The sequence below is a fragment of the Lynx rufus genome, unplaced genomic scaffold, assembly GCF_022079265.1.
Source record: "Lynx rufus isolate CCGP_SWC_20201006 ecotype Redwood Valley unplaced genomic scaffold, mLynRuf1.p SCAF_7, whole genome shotgun sequence".
Classification (NCBI taxonomy): Eukaryota; Metazoa; Chordata; class Mammalia; order Carnivora; family Felidae; genus Lynx; species Lynx rufus.
The window spans coordinates 41,238,702-41,251,552 of record NW_025814889.1 but is presented as its reverse complement, the minus strand read 5'-3'; the positions used below and the strand labels follow the sequence as shown (position 1 = coordinate 41,251,552).

Genomic DNA, 12,851 nt, shown 5'->3' with positions numbered 1-12,851 from the left:
TAAAATGGGAAGAGGACCTGATTACACATGTTTCCAAAGAAGGCCACCAGGCACATGAAAAGATGCTCAACATCACCAATCATCAGGGAAATGCAAATCAAAACCATGATGAGATATCACCTCACACCTGTCAAAATGGCTAGTATCAAAAAGACAAGAAATAACAAGTGTTGGTGAGGATGTGGAGAAGAGAATGCTCTTGCGCTACCTTCCTTTAGGAAGGTAAATTGGTGCAACCACTCTGGAAAGTAGTATGGAGGTTCCTCAGAAAATTAAAAATGCAAGTACCATATGATCCAGTAATTCCACTTTTGGGTGTTTACTCAAAGAAAGTGAAAACACTAATTTGAAAACTTATATTCACTCCTATGTTTAATAGCAGCATTATTTGCAATAGCTAAGATATGGAAGCAGCTCAAGTGTCCAGCAATAGATGAATTAATAAAGAATATGTGATATATATACAATGGAATATTACTCATCCACAAAAAGAATGATACCTTGCCACTTGCAACATGAAGAGACCTACAGGGATTATGCTAAATGAAATAAGTCAGGCAGAGAAGGATAAAAACCATAAAAAACAAACAGCGAACAGAAACAGACTTATAAATATGGAAAACAAACTGGTTGTTGCCAGAGGGGATGGGGGTGGAGGGATGAGTGAAATAGGTGAAGGGGATTAAAAGGTACAAATTTCCAGTTGCAATATAACTAAAAAATATAACTTACAAGAGACTAAAAGTGAAGCATACAGAGTATAGTCAATAATATTGCAATAACACCTAATGGGTGATAACTATATTTATGGTGGTGAGCATTGCATAATATATAGAATTAAAAAAAATTTCAGATCCTTTTGTAGTTCATAAGCATGATGATTGGGTGTGCATGCTTTTGTGTGACATGTGCCACCCTTAAACCTTGTTACGACGTCGGCACGTTACCCGTCTGAAATTAAAAAAAAAAAAAATTTCAGGGGAGCCTGGGTGGCTCAGTGGGTAAGCGTCTGACCACTCTTGATTTCAGCTCAGGTCATGGTCTCATGGTCATAAGTTTGAGCCCTGCTTTGGGCTCTATGCTCACAGCTCGGAGCCTGCTTCAGATCCTCTATCTCCCTCTCTCTGTCTCTCCCCTGCTCTCTTTTGCTCTGTCTCTCTCTCTCTGTGTCTCAAAAATAAACAAACATTTAAAAAAATTAAAAAATTTCCAGATCAATGAGCTTTAAAATGTTTCCTTTTTATCAATGTTGGTTTTATTTCATTGTGGTTAGAGAATGTCAGCTGTATGTGTAATATGGTAGGCAGAATATTGGCCCTCCGAGGATGTGTACATCATTGGAACTGAGTATGTTGTATGGCAAAGGGGAATCAAAGTTGCAGACAGAATCAAGATGGCTGATCAGTTGTCCCTGAGATGGGAAGATTATCTTGCACTATCCAGGTGGACCCATTACAACAGCAAGGGTCCTTATAAGTGGAAGAGGGAGGCAGAAGAGAGAATCAGAGGGGTGGCACCAGGAGAAGGAGTCAGCCTGTTATTGCTGAGTTTGAAGATGGAAGAAGAGGGTCATGGGCTATGGAATGTGGAAGGCCTCCAGAAACTAGAAAGACCAAGGAAACTGATTCTCTCTGGAGCCCCCCAGGGAGAATCGGGGAGCAATGCAGCCTATTGACAATTTGATTCATTTCCAACTTCTGACCTACAGAGCTCTGATGGTAAATTTGGATTCTTTTCAGCTAATCCAGTTTGTGGTAATTTGTTAGGGTAGCCATAGAAAACTAATACATATAGATCCTCTGGTTTGGGATTTAGTCTGTGGTCTAGGATGTAGCTATAAATGTCCCCATATGCACTAGGAAAAAAAAAGTATATTTCTAATTCAGTGGTCTCCAAACTTTTTTGATTTTGTACTTCATTGATCAAATGATTTTGATCATGTATCCCCAAATGTATGCAATATTTTTAAGCAAATTATGATCATTATTCAAATACAAATTCTATGTAAGTATATGGACATTAAAAAAGATGGGACAAAATGGCATAAGTCACATATAAAAATACAAAAATGATGAGGTAAAGTTGGGGATAACAATATTTAAAGATAATATATTTACCTATTTACAACATGAAGGATCCTTTTGCTTTCATTAACATAATATATAATGACATTTTATACAGTATAACAATATACTAGTAATAATATATTTAGTAAAAGCAATATGATTTAATACGCTTTATTATTTTCACAAAATATTGCTTCAACACTTTATATATAGCGACCAGTGGATCTGGGTCTAAGTTCAAATATTTGGTTTTAATGACTGATTTAGATGAAAAAGGCGCTCTAGGTTGGGTGTGTTTTCTTTTAATGTTTATTTTGTTTTGAGAGAGAGAGAGAGAGAGAGAGCATAAGTGGGGAAGGGGCAGAGAGAGAGGGAGACAGAGGATCCAAAGTGGGCTCTTGTGCTGACAGCAGAGAGCCTGATTCGGGGCTTGAACTCATGAACTGTGAGATCTTGACCTGAGCTGAAGTCAGATGCTCAACCGACTGAGCCACCCAGGTGCCCCGGTTGGGTGTGCTTTCTAATTTTGAATCATGGGCCTATCTTCAGCAACACTTTTTCTGTTGGGTTACTTGGTGGCCCAGGTTGAGGGCATGTCCCTTCAAGGTGGTTTTGCAGGTGATTTTTTTTTTTTATATGAAGTTTATTGACAAATTGGTTTCCATACAACACCCAGTGCTCATCCCAAAAGGTGCCCTCCATTTGCAGGTGATTTTATCAGACATTCTAGGGAATAGTACTCACCTGAGACCAATTTATACGTTATTTTCTCAGAGGCAGAGGGGGTTTCTCAATCATGATCGTATAAATTTGAACCCTCGACCTAAGTGATCACAGGCTTATAGTTGCAAATTTTCAAGTTAATTTTTTCTCCACCCAAAAGGAAGACAGACAGAGGCAGGCAAGCTTCCTTGTGGAGGCTCTGTGTTGTAGAGTGGGTCTTTCTAGATTTTTCTTAAAGGTTTCTAGCTTTATGTGGGAGTGTGTCTTTTCCAATTTGGCCCTTGTGGGAGTTTTTACAACTGTGTAAATGAGTAAATGCCGCTACAAGCCAAGGACTCTCTGTCCCAGAGAGTCAGCTGCTAAACATTTACCATCACATCATTTCTGCTGGCTCTCTAGAGCCGGGCCCAGTAATTGTCTTTGGTCCTTTTTGTTTTTGAATCCAGAGTTATTTCCTGTCTGGACCCTAGATTAGAACTACTCCTGGCAAGCCTTTATCTTCCTACTTCAACCAGCTTGGGATCCCAAACCAGCAGAGCTGGATGGAAGGTTTTTGATCCTCCTGGTATATCTACTCATCTTACGGATGTCAGAACCACTGGCCAACGAGGTGAAATAATTTGCTCTTTGTGGCAAAGTTGAGAGAAAGCCTAGGTCTCTTGAGTTCCAGTCCACTGCTAACTCTAGCACTTACAGAGACAGACACATATTTGCTGCACGGTGCATGTGCTGGATTGAATGAATGCTTGACAATACCTTCTGGACTCAGCCTGCAGACATGTCTGGGTTGCTCTTCCTGTTCCTTTCTGCTTCCTATCTCACAGAGATTGTTCCCTGCTCTTCCGCTTTATGAAGCCATCCCAACTTCTCTTTGCTTTTCTTTTTCTAAATGGAAATTTCATTACACAAGGAATACCTTCCTATGTCTCTTTCTAGAAAATTAAGCAAGTAAAACCCATTCATTCTACCAGTAGTTATATGCACTAACAATTCTCACACATGTGCCCCAGGACACAGGTGCAAGAAGGTTCAAACACTACTATCTGTAACAGCAAACAAAAAGAAAAAGAAAAAGAGAACCCATAGGTCCATAAATGGTAGATTGAACAATAAAGTGTAGTATGTTCACCCAGTGGAATATTCACCGAGTGGAACACTTAGGAGAAATGAAAATATCACTAATGCGGATGAGTCTCAAAGACACAATATCACACAACCATGTGAATGTACTTAATGCCACTGAATTGTGTGCCTAAAACCCAGCTAAAATCGTAAAATTTGTGTTATGCAATTTTACCACAATAAAAAAAATATAAGCAAGCAAATAACACCATACTATTGAGCAATATTGAGGGAAGAAGGCAGGCCACAGAAAAGTACATGAGTAACATTCCATATATATAAAGTACACAAACAGGCAAAACTAAACAGTTTGCTGTTCAGGGATACACACATAGATGGTAGAACTGGAAAGAGAAGTTAAGGGAGTGATGGACACAGCCCAGAGCTGGTCCTGCCTGTTGGGGAAGGAAGGGTATGATCAGGAAGCTTCTGAGGTTCCGCTAATATTACAATCTTAGCATAGGTTTTCAATATTGTTAAAACTGGATAGTATCTTGTATATTGGATATAGTTCACAATGAAAAGAGTTAAGAATATAAATTATACAAAGGTATTTATATAAATGTATAAATAAAATGTCTGATAAAATAAACTGCAAAGCTACTTTAAGGGGACATGCCCTCAACCTAGTCCACCAAGTGTTCCAACAGAAAAAGCCTTGTGGAAAATGGACTCATGATTCAAAGAAAATACACCTGAAGCAGTTTGACCTTCGTCTAACTCAATCATTAAAACCAAATATTTGGGGCCAACCTGGGAGGCTCAGTCAGTTGAGCATCTGTCTTCAGCTCAGGTCATGATCTCAGGTTTGTGGGTTTGAGCCCCACATCGGGCTCACTGCCGTCAGCCTGTCAGCGCAGAGCCTGCTTCAGATCCTCTGTCCCCCTCTCTCTTCCCCTCCTCTGCTTGTGCTCTCCCCCCCCAAAAATATTAAAAATACCTCAAAACAACCAAATATTTGAACTTAGATTCAGATCTACCAATCACTATATATAAAGTATTGAAGCAAGAGTTTGTAAAAATGAGACACACTAGGCTGCGCCTGGGTGGCTCAGTCGGTTAAGCGTCTGACTTCAGCTCAGGTCACGATCTCGCGGTCCGCGAGTTCGAGCCCCGCATCGGGCTCTGGGCTGATGGCTCAGAGCCTGGAGCCTGCTTCCAATTCTGTGTCTCCCTCTCTCTCTGCCCCTCCCCCATTCATGCTGTGTCTCTCTCTGTCTCAAAAATAAATAAAAGTTAAAAAAAATAAAAAAAAATGAGACACACTAAAACACAGTGTTCTTACTAAATATTTCTGAATATACTTATGTTGTATAAAATTTTGTTATATATTACTATTTTAGTGGGAGCAAAAAGATCTTTTATGTTGTAAATAAGTAAAAATAACGTTATATTTGTTTTCCGCAACTTTATCTCCTTTTGTATTTAAAAAATTAGAAGTGAAAATGGAAAAAACAAATGGAACAATTCTGGATAAGCCTCAAAATCCCTTTGATCAGTTTTCTCCTCCAGCCTTCGTTCTCTCTCTGCCTCCTCAGAGGTATCACTGTTTCAAATTAGCAACTATTCTTCCAGAACTTTTTCTAAACAAACAAATAAATTATATGTGTATATGTTTTATTATTTTAGGAATGTTCATGACCAAAAATGAGCGAAGATCCCTTTCTCTTGTTACTCTGTATGGTAATAAACAGGTTCTTTTTTTAATTTTTATTTTTAAATGTTATTTGTTATTTTTTTATTAAAATTTTTTTAAACGTTTGTTTATTTTTTGAGAGACAGAGAGAGAGCACTAGTGGGGGAGGGCAGAGAGAGAAGGAGACACAGAATCCAAAGTAGGCTCCAGGCTCAGAGCTGTCAGCACAGAGCCTGACGTGGGGCTGGAACCCTGGGAACTGCGAGATCATGACCTAAGCCCAAGTTGGTCACTTAACTAATTGACCCAGATGCCCCCCCTTAAAAAAATTTTTTTTTTAACGTTTAAATGCTCATTTATTTTTGAGATAGTGTGCACACGAGCAGGGGATGGTCAGAGAGAGAAGGGGACAGAGGAGCCGAATCCTGCTCTGTGCTGATAGCAGCAAGCCAGATGTGGGGCTCAAACTCATGAAACCCTAAGATCATGGCCAGAGTGGAAGTGAGACGCTTAACGGACTGAGCCACCCAGGTGGCTCTTTTTATACAGCAGAGAATGGAAGAGCACAACCTCTGCAGACAGACATCTGTCAGCAAAAAATCAGGTGGATCTTTCTAGCAAAGTCTTTTGTTTTTTCTTTTCTTTTCTAATTTTTTAGTCTCTTTTCTTAAAATTTATTTTAATGTGTATTTACTTTTGAGAGAGAGTGAGAGAGAGAGAGAGCAAGCAGGGGAGGGGCAGAGAGAGAGGAGACACAGAATCCGAAGCAGGTTCCAGGCTCTGAACTGTCATCATGGATCCCGATGTGGGGCTCCAACTCACAAACTATGAGATCATGACCCAAGCCAAAGTTGGACGCTCAACCGACTGAGCCACCCAGGTGCCCCTAGTACCCTTTATTTTCTATTTAAATATTATTAAGTGATAATCAAGATTTCTTACTCTGATCCCAGTCCCTCTCCTACTGAGGACCCTCTCCTTGAATTTGTCAGAGCAGGGAAGATCCCTTGTCTCCCAGGAGGTGGGTGAAAATCCTCACATGTAGCAGGTGGTCATTACTTCTCCCTAGCAAGGTCTTACGCCCCTCTTTCATACCTGAGATAATTGACGGTGAGGACACCTGATTTTAACTTTTCCTTTCTTATTTGGGGCATGGCAGTTTACCTCTTTTCTCTAAATATTACACAAGCCGGCAGCAATTCTCCTAATACAGAATAAGATATAAAGCCTGAGGAACAAATCATCCATTGGTTTTCGCCACTTATTAGAAAATTATCTCATGGGGGACGCCTGCCTGGCTCAGTTGGAAGAGTGTGCGTGACTCTTGAACTCGGGGCTGTGAGTTCGAGCTCCACACTGGGTGTAGAGATTACTTAATACGTAAAACTTAAAAAAAGAGGCTAAAAAAAATCCCCAAAACAAAAAACAAAACAAACAACAAAAAAATTATCTCTTGGAAGTGAAACAGTCCCAAGCCTGGCGATTTTATGTTCTTCATGTGTTGCTTTTAAAGCTCATCTTTGTCCAGATGAAGAAAAGATTCTTTTTTTTTAATGTTTATTTACTTATTTATTTAGGCTACGCACTGAGCGGAGCCCAACGAGGGGCTCAATCTCATGACTGTGAGATCAAGACCTGAGCTGAAATCAAGAATTGGGCACTTAACCGATTGAGCCACGCAGGCACCTGGGTAAAGGATTCTTGGCCTAGCATCTCATCCTGCCCCTCAGAAATCTCCAAGGGCTTCCACACTGGTGTTTTGGGTTTTGTTTTCTCATAAGTGATATATATCATTCTAGAATTTGGTTTTTAAATCCAATAACATAGCTTGGAGATCATTTTATGATATAGAGCTACTCATTTTGTTAAATAGACAATGGCTGTACATAGGGTTTTTAGCCATTCTCCTGTTCATGAACACTCCCCTGCCCAAAACATTTCATTATAACAAATGGTGTCGTATAAACATTTCATACCTCCCCGTGCATGTGGGAGTGTGTCTTCAGAATAAATACTGGGCATTGGAATCGCTGAGTCATAGGGTATGAATATTTTTCACTTTAATAGATACTGGCAAGTTGCCCTCCAAAGTGGCTCTACCAACTCACACACCCACCAGCAGTGGAATGAGAACACATATTTCCTCACATCCTGCCAAATTTCATATTAGCAAACCGTTTCTGACAATCTAATTGGGGGAAAATGCTGTCTCATTGTTGTCTCCGTGTATGTTCTTTTGATTGCCAGTGAGGTCAAATGTCTTCCACAATTATTGGCCGCTTGTATCTCCTCTTTTGTGATGTCTTTATCCTTGTGACGCCACCAGTGTTCTAAAGTCCACTCTTGGCTCTTCTCTACAAAATCCTCTGCTTTGTGACCCAACCTTCAGGGCCTCTGCCAATCCCGTGGATCCCTTCAGATGTTCGCCATCTCCCTAGAAGCTGAAAGAAGCCACCTGGTGGCAGGGGAAGTCATTCTTGTCCCCCCACCTTAACAAGCCTCAGGACACTTCAGATCTGCTCAAAGGTGGTATTTCTTAGCTCATTTGGGAGCTGGATGTTGGGACTTGGCTGACCTTTATTTAGACTCCTCTGTTTCAGCACCAGATGCCTTCCTAAGATCTATACTGACCTCGAACCCAGACTGAAGGACTCCTTGGTGCATGTTGACTCTTTTTAAGTTGAGATAAAATTAAACATTTTAATCATTTTATAACGGGGGCACCTGGATGATTCAGTCGGTTAAGTGTCCAACTCTTGATTTTTGTTTCAGGTCATGATCTCACAGTTGTGGGGTTGAGCCTGGTGTTAGGCTCCGTGCTGGGTGTGAAGCCTGCTTAAGATACTATCTCTCCTCTGTCTCAAAAAAAAAAAAAAAAAAAAAAAAAGTTCAACCATTTTATATGTGCAATTCAGTTGTGTTTAGGATTTTCACAAAGTTGGGCAAATAGCACCACTATCTAATTCGAGAACATTCCCATCTCTCCTAAAAGAAACCCCATACTCATTGACAGTTAGTCCCACTTGTTCCCTCCCCTCTCTGCCCTCCTCCTCCCCCCCAAACCATTTTCTGTGTCTGTAGATTTGCCTATTCTCACCATTTCATGTAAATGGAGTCATATAATATGGGGTCATTTTTATGTGGCTTCTTTCACTTTAGCATCATATCTTCAAATTTTATCTATGTTGTAGCATGTAACATCAGTACTCATTCCTTTTTATGGCTGAATAATATTCCATTGATGGATATACCACATTTTGTCTATCCATTTATCAGTTGATGGACATTTGGGTTGTTTCCACTTTTTTGACTATTATGAGTAATGCTGCTATCAACATTCATGTTGATACAAGTACAACATGTACAAGTTTTGTGTGAACATATGTTGGGTATAACCTATAATTGGAATTGCTGGGTCATATAGTAACTCTATGTTTAACTTCTTAAGGAACTGACAAACTAACTGTTTTCCATAGCAACTGAACCATTCTGCATTCTTATCGATGGTACATGAAGATTTTAGTTTCTCTACATGCTTACCAACACATGTTAATTTCCATTAAAAAATTAGACCTACCCCAGTTAGAATGAAGGGGTATCTCATTATAGTTTTGATATGCATATCCCTAAGACTAATGGTACTTAGCATTTTTTCATGTGCTTACGGACCATTTGTATATCTTCTTTGAGAAATGTCTATTCCTTTGTTCATGTTTAAATTGGATTATTTGTTGAGTTGTAAGAGATTCTTTATATACTCTGGATACTAGACCCTTATTGGATATATGATTTGCAAATATTTTCTCCATTTGATGGATTATTTTTTCACTTTCTTGGGAGTATCCTTGATACATAAAAGTTTTTAACTTTGATAAAGTCCAATTTCTTTTGTTGGCATTTTTTTCTTTTGATTTTGGTGTCATATGAAATTGTTGTCTAATCCAAGGTCAAGCAGATGTATATCTGTTTCTTTCTAACATTTTTATGGTTTTAGCTCTTACATTTATTTTTTTGATTGATTTTGAGTTATTTTTTTGTATACACTTTGAGGTAGGGGTCCGACTTCATTCTTTTGCCTGTGGATATACATTGTCCCAGCACTATTTGTTGAAAAGGCATTTCTGTTCACATTGAATAGTCTTGGCATCTTTGTTAAAATCAATTGGCTATAGATACATGGGTTGACTTCTGGACTCTTGAATTGATTCAATTCAATTCTGTCTTTATGTCAGTACCACACTGTTTTAACTACTGTAGCTTTGTAGTAATTTTTGAAATCAGAAAGTGTGAGTCCTCTGACTTCTTCTTTTTCAAGATAATTTTGGCAATTTGGTGTTTCTTGCATTTCCATACGAATTTTAGGATTAGCTTGTGCCTATTTCTGCAAAACAAGGCAGTTGAAATTTTTATAGGGGTTGGATTGGATCTGTACATTAATTTGGGGGAGTATTGTCATCCTAATAATAGTAAGTCTTCTAATCCATGAACACAAGGTATCTTTTCTTTTATTTAGGTCTCTTTTACTGTCTCTCAACATTTCGTAGTTTTCAGTGTGCAAGCCTTACACTTTCTCCGTTAAGTTTATTCCTAAGTATTTTATTCTTTTTCGTGCTTTTGTAAATGAAATTTTTGTCTCAGTTTCATTTTCTAATTGTTCATTGCTCGTGAAGCATGTTGGCTTTTGAGAGAGGCAGTGGTTTTCCCCACAGAGTTGGAAAGGGATGCCTTGTGCCGTAGGCGTGTTGCTATCACACCCTGTGGGCCATTGCTTGGGCTTACTTGGAACTTATCTGAAGTCACAGATGGAGAGTTTGATTCTGTGATGCAAAAGGGAAATATATCTGACTCATCTTCCCCACACTCCCTCTGCTTCTGAAGCCTTCCTCAACTGGGAGAGGAAGAGAGTGGGTTGGTGGCCAGGGCTTCCCCTTCTCTTACAGCTGCTTCTCCTGACCCTCTTCACCTTCATGATTTTAAGGGCACCGCTGAAGTTATTCCTGAAGAGCAACGGCTGTGACAACCTTCTCTCTCACCTGCAAATTGGGCCAGAATCTTTCCTCCTTTGGTGAGCATCTTGTCCATAGAGGAATGTTGAGGGTGATAGGCACAGGCAGAGTCCTGGAGGTTGGGAGGGGATGGGTCAGAGGAATCTAGGGAGGGGGTATAAGGATCAACCAGATGGTAAAAATTTGAAAAGTGGAGGACCAGTCAAGGTAGATCTGTCCTGCCTAGGCTATGTCCAAGGCCATTTCTCTTCTCGGTCACTTGTTAGCTGGGCCAGTGACTCAAGTTGTGAGTCTGTTTCCACTGTAACATGAGGATGCTGATGCTTGCCTCACAGGATAGATGTGAGCGGTCAAGTGTGGTAACATGGGGACACACCCTGCCGAGGGCTTGACACAGAAGGTGTTAGTAAATACTTCTGGGAGTAGGAGTTGATCATCAAACTCTTTTCCTTCTAGGGGTTGGGGCAATGTGAGAGCTCAGGATTCCTGAAGTGTCACAGAGCTAATAATGGAAGGGAAAGGGTGGAGAAATCCTTCAGGAAGAGGTATAAGGAAGGCCTGTGGGACAAATTTCTCCTTTACTAGAGCTCAGAGTTAGCAATGGGAGCTTTAGGATGGGCAATGTGGAGGATTCTGGGGCTGAGAAGACCCCATTACATTTCATGCCATAGAAATGGGACAGGCTGGCTAGGGACAGTTGCAAGAAGTAAGATGTTGCAAGTTTACATGTTTTATATTTGAGAGCATAGAAAAATAGGCTATGCATAGTTACTAGAATTTTAAAGAAATATTAGTTTATTAAAGTAATCAATGTCAAAATCTAATTTTCTGATGCTTTTTAAGTTTGAATTACAATTTTTATTATTCTATTTTGAATCTAAATAAATTTGAAAATCTTACTTATTGCTTTTCTTTAATTGCAGCCTATAGATTTTGTTTGATTATTTATAATATAGTAAAACAAAGGCAACGATCTTCACTTTTGGGAGCACATTTTTATTGTGGTAAAGCACACATAACAAAATTCACCATCTTAACCATTAAGTATACAGTTCAGTGGTATTAAATACATTTACATTGTTGTGCAACTATTACCATCTATTATCATCTTTATAACCTTCTTCATCTTTTAAAACTGTAACTCTATATCCATTAAACAAAAGCTCTCCATTCTCCCTTACTCCCAACCCTTGGCAACCACCATTCTACTTTTTGTCTTTATAATTTTGTCTATTCGAAGTACCTCATGTAAGTGGAATCACACAGTATTTGTCTTTTTGTGACCATATGACTTTCAGTGTATTTTTCTTTTATTACCTATGCCTTTGATGTCATATCTAAGAAATCATTGCCAAACCAGTGTTGTGAAGCTTTCTTCCTGTGTTTTCTTCGAAAATTTTTATTGTTTTAGGTCTTACATGTAGGTCCTTGATCCATTTTAAGTTAACAGGTGAGGGTCTAACTTTGTTCTTTTGCATGTGGACATCCAGTTTTACCTGCATCATTTGTAGAAAAGACTGTTCTCTCCCCATTGAATGGTCTTGGCACCCTTGTCAAAATCATTTGAAAAAAAAAAAAAGTATGTACAAAGGTTTATTTCTGAGCTGTCTATTCTGTTCCATTGGTCTATGTTTGTCTTTATGCCAATACCACACTGTTTTGATTACTTTAGCTTTGTAGCAAGTTTCGAAATCAGCAAGTGTGAGTTCTCCAGTTTGTTCTTTTTCAAGATTGTTTTTGCTATTTGGGTCTCTTGAGATTTCATATATATTTTAGTGTGGGTTTTCCTATTTCTGCAAAAAATATCATTGGGATTTTGATAGGGATTCCATTGTATCTATAGATCACCTTGTGTAATATTGATATTTTAACAATATTAAGTCATCCAATCCACAAACATGGAATGTGTTTTCATTTATTTATGTCTTTAATTTCTTTCAGCAATGTTTTGTAGTTTTTATTGTACAAGTCTTTTACCTCCTTGGTTAAGTTAATTCCTTGGTATTTTATTCTTTTTTTAAAAAAAAATTTTTTTTAACGTTTATTTATTTTTGAGACAGAGAGAGACAGAGCATGAACGGGGGAGGGTCAGAGAGAGAGGGAGACACAGAATCTGAAACAGGCTCCAGGCTCTGAGCTGTCAGCACAGAGCCCGATGCAGGGCTCGAACTCACGGACTGCAAGATCATGACCTGAGCTGAAGTCGGCTGCTAAACCGACTGAGCCACCCAGGCGCCCCCTTGGTATTTTATTCTTTTTGAAGCTATTGTAAATTAAATAGGTTTTGTAACTTGGTTT

At 39.1% G+C, this 12,851-nt stretch overlaps 1 protein-coding gene and 1 non-coding gene across 4 annotated transcripts in view; both read left to right on the top strand.

Moving 5' to 3' along the window:
• The first annotated feature begins 853 nt into the window (after positions 1 to 853).
• Positions 854 to 957, top strand: LOC124502817 (small nucleolar RNA U13). Its single transcript, XR_006960065.1, has one exon. It is a non-coding gene; the product is annotated as a small nucleolar RNA U13 (small nucleolar RNA).
• Positions 958 to 7,800: 6,843 nt separating this feature from the next.
• The window catches only part of SCNN1A (sodium channel epithelial 1 subunit alpha), an 85,904-nt gene continuing 80,853 nt past the window's right edge, over positions 7,801 to 12,851 (top strand). For 2 of the 3 annotated variants that reach the window (XM_047066775.1, XM_047066771.1), the window contains exons 1-2: positions 7,801 to 8,005; positions 10,526 to 10,612. The gene's annotated coding sequence lies outside the window, so the exon portion shown is untranslated. The remainder of the gene's footprint in view (positions 8,006 to 10,525; positions 10,613 to 12,851) is intronic. The other variant, XM_047066772.1, reaches the window with a different exon arrangement.